This window comes from Triticum dicoccoides, chromosome 3A, assembly GCF_002162155.2.
Source record: "Triticum dicoccoides isolate Atlit2015 ecotype Zavitan chromosome 3A, WEW_v2.0, whole genome shotgun sequence".
Lineage (NCBI taxonomy): Eukaryota > Viridiplantae > Streptophyta > Magnoliopsida > Poales > Poaceae > Triticum > Triticum dicoccoides.
Genome location: NC_041384.1, coordinates 747,402,839 through 747,406,440, shown reverse-complemented (window position 1 = coordinate 747,406,440; position 3,602 = coordinate 747,402,839). Strand labels below are relative to the sequence as shown.

Genomic DNA, 3,602 nt, shown 5'->3' with positions numbered 1-3,602 from the left:
TTCCGCTCCTATCTTCTTCCTCCTGGTTCATTTGGTTCCTCCGATCTGAAGATTGCTCGATAAAGACAGATGACTGGGATCTCTTTTTGTTCCAAAATTGTGTTCCTGTTGTGTTTGCAGGATCAATTGATACGCAGGACTAAAACAATTTTAAGTTTACTCAGGATCCAGCCTACGCGCATGATCTAGCCGAGGCGGGGGGCGCTCGATCCAATTCGACGCGGGGGCAATCCATCGCAGCAAGGGGGAAATGGAGGGATGCGGGTGTTGCAAGCCGACGCTTCATCTGATCGAAACTGCTCTGCTCATATTTGAAGGCCGCAGTCATTATACGGTTACTCTGCACAAATTCATGGCAGGGGATGTCCTATCCTTTCCGCTGCCTCACGGTACAAGTACGTCCTCCCCTACAACTCTTCCCACATCCTTTCCACTCCGGCAACAAAACATCCTTCAGCACAATGCTCGGCTAGGCGACTAGGTCCCCTGTACTTCCTTCCAGTTCATGTACGATTCCTTCTTCTACCAAATAATTGCATTTGCTGATTTCCTCTCAATCCCTTGTGCATAGTGCATACAGGTGATATATATGCTGGTTGTGATCAATTGACATGGGCATATCTTTGAGACTGTTAATCGATTTTTTTTATATTTTACTTCAGCAACTCATAATCCCATATGGCTTTTGAGCAGATAATTACCCCATACCTAATCCTTGCATGTTTTACTGTCCATGGTTTTATGCCCCACGATTGCTCAGATCACTTGTGCATACAGTGTGGGGCTCGCCAATCGATGCGGAGAAGATCTCACCGGCCGATGCAGGGAAGTTCATCCGCCGTTTTTCAAGCGAGGAGTAAAGTGCTCGCTTGTTTTGTATATATCAATTAATGGCAGTCGAGGGAGCGATGGTGATGGATGGTGGAGGTGCGGTACAATTTTGCTCTGGTATGTATATGAGCTATGTCCGTCCCTCAATACCATGTCAACTGGCCTTCTAAACCAGGCTGCTATCTGCATATTTTTTTCCTCCCCGTTACCTTTTCCATCTGATCAGTCCTACTCGTCCTAAATCTGTTTTATCTTTTCTCTTTTTGCTGCAGGTTATGGTATATTGTTTGGGGACTATTCAAGGCTGGTTCTGGAATTTTATTGGAAGAGATATTGATGGGTTGACTATTTGCAATGGCAATCAGGTTAGTTAACATGGAGCGCTAATCGAAGATGAATTTCTTGACCACTGTATAATGTAGTCTGTAGGAGAGTGGCAAGGCCGACACATACCTTAGTTATTAGGTGTGAGCTACATCTCCGTTCTATAAAGTTTTTTCTCTTCTTTGGTAAGGTCTTTTACTATTAGGCCAACAACAAGCGCAGGCTGCACGCCGCGAGCACTGAGCGCAGTCGATGAGCTCGCCGCCTGTTGAAACTCCGTTGCTGAACATGTATGGTGACCTTAATATATATCTCACAAACTACATCATGATTGGTCTCTGCCCTTGGAAGCCCTTGGGAAGTCATCAAACGAGGCATCTCATCTATCCTTAGCATCAGCATAGCAAGGTACATAAATTCCCGTATCCTATTTTCTCTAATGTAATTCACTTAATCTTAAGAATTTTGAAGGGCATCGACAGAAAGGATTTCCCACTTCATATTGAACCGATAGCCATTCAGATTTATATTCAACAATTTGTGCCGCTGCAGTTCAATTTTTGCAGCTTTTAAATTTGTGTACGCAAGTTGTTTGACGTAAGTCCGACTAGGCTGCAGATGATTGTTACTGAATGAATATATGAATGACATTCTTTGCATATTTTTTAATTTTGGAGTTGATGTAGTTAATTCATAATTTTCTCATTCAGGTCTAGCATAGTTCATTCTGTCATTGGCATTCATAGATTATTTTGTTCTTGGGATGCCATATAAGTTAACGTGGGATTACTATTTTGTGGGTCGATAAAATCCTTTGGAAATAACGTCATGGAAGGAAGAAGCATCACTGGAATATCTCTGTTCTCTCCCTTAAAGTTTTCTCAAACTATTCAATACCCCATGAAATGAATCTCAACTATTTAATTTTCATATTTTTTATCAGTGAAGCATTATTATTATATTTGTTTTTATATCATATGTCACTTGTGATGTTTGAAACTCTATAATATTTGGCTGATGTCCTAACTTTGCTTTCTTAGGACGATGAAGTGAGTTTGAGCCAAGACCTCTAATGATGTTTCTACTTCTCTTTCTTCAAGTGCCTTCATCTGGTGGGCATAAGTAGTCTTAGTATTGTACCTGGTATTGATATCCAGTTTCAATGCTTTAGCATTTTTGTTTCAAACATTTTGAAATGACTTATAAAACACAGAACACCCTCAAGGAACATGTTCATGCAAACTAAACTCCATCTTTCATGTGACCACATGTTTACATAATTCCTATCATTATATCGAAGAAATGGATGGGCGCAGCAACGCGCGCCATCCATGATCTAGTAACGATTATAACCGTACATAATCCCTGCCCTCACAGCTATTTGGGTTTTCAGCCGTCCGTTTGATTGATCTAGGAGTTCATGTCCGTTAGATTTAATGTTTAAAGCAATCTGTTTCACGGTGTGGCTAATCTGGCCCAGCTGTCCTGTGGGCTGTTGCTCCACAAGCCGAAACAGACGCTTCTGCTGCATTGGGCCTTAGGCCAGCCGACAGCCCAAATGGAGGTAGGCCTACGAGCGACCGGTCCATCCACTCTTGAATCCAGTCCTGTTTATCCACTCACCCAATCCCGATCCGATCGAGCCTGAGGGAAACAAGATCGCCGGTCGATCCTAGGGGCCGGAGGAGAGGAGCAGCCGGTGCGGCCGATTCCATCCATTGAAGACGGGGCGAGGGATGGGATCGAGACCGCATCAATTCCAGTCCGATTTATGCACTCGCCCAATCCCGATCGAGCCTTCCCAGCGACCGAAGGAGAGGAGTAGCCCTGTCGGGTGGTTGGTGCGACATATGCCAACGGGTGGCTTATCATTGTGGGAGCCAATAAAACATCGCCGGTGCCTGGAAACGGGATAAGGCGAAGACATGCACGCCGGCGGATCTTACCCAGCTTCAGGGCTCTCCGTGGAGATAACACCCCTACTGCTGCTCTGCGGGGTCTCCGCATGGTCACTAGATCAAGAAGTAGCTACAAGAGGTTCCTTGAGCTGTTCGGTCAAAGGATGAAGAAGGGCAAGGCTAGCCTACCTCTCCTCTCGATGTGGTCTCTAGAACTACTGAAAAAGGATCCCCCTGCATGGGTGCCCTGGGGGGTTTATATAGGCCTACCCCCAGGGGTACAATGGTAATCCGGCTGGGTGTGGGCCCCAGCTATCTGTGTCTACGCTTGTCGGCTTCTCCGCCGACCGATGGGGCCCGCCGACTGGTGGACCCCGCCGGCTGCCGGCCTTCTGGTTGACAGGCTGGTCCCACCGCTTAAGGATCTTGTCGGAGGCTGGTTAATGTTGCCTCGCCTTTGGTGACGAGGGCTTTGTCGTGGTAAGCATGGCTACAGTGCTGCCGCTGGGCGGCTTATCGCTGTAGCCTTACCTCGTCTTATCTCCTTAA

General features: G+C 45.9%; 1 long non-coding RNA gene across 1 annotated transcript; it reads left to right on the top strand.

The window, feature by feature from the left end:
• Positions 1 to 257: 257 nt before the first annotated feature.
• LOC119273620 lies at positions 258 to 2,373 on the top strand. The gene is made up of 5 exons (XR_005134927.1): positions 258 to 395; positions 778 to 948; positions 1,104 to 1,196; positions 1,346 to 1,563; positions 2,196 to 2,373. It is a non-coding gene; the product is annotated as an uncharacterized LOC119273620 (long non-coding RNA).
• The last annotated feature ends 1,229 nt before the right edge of the window (positions 2,374 to 3,602 follow it).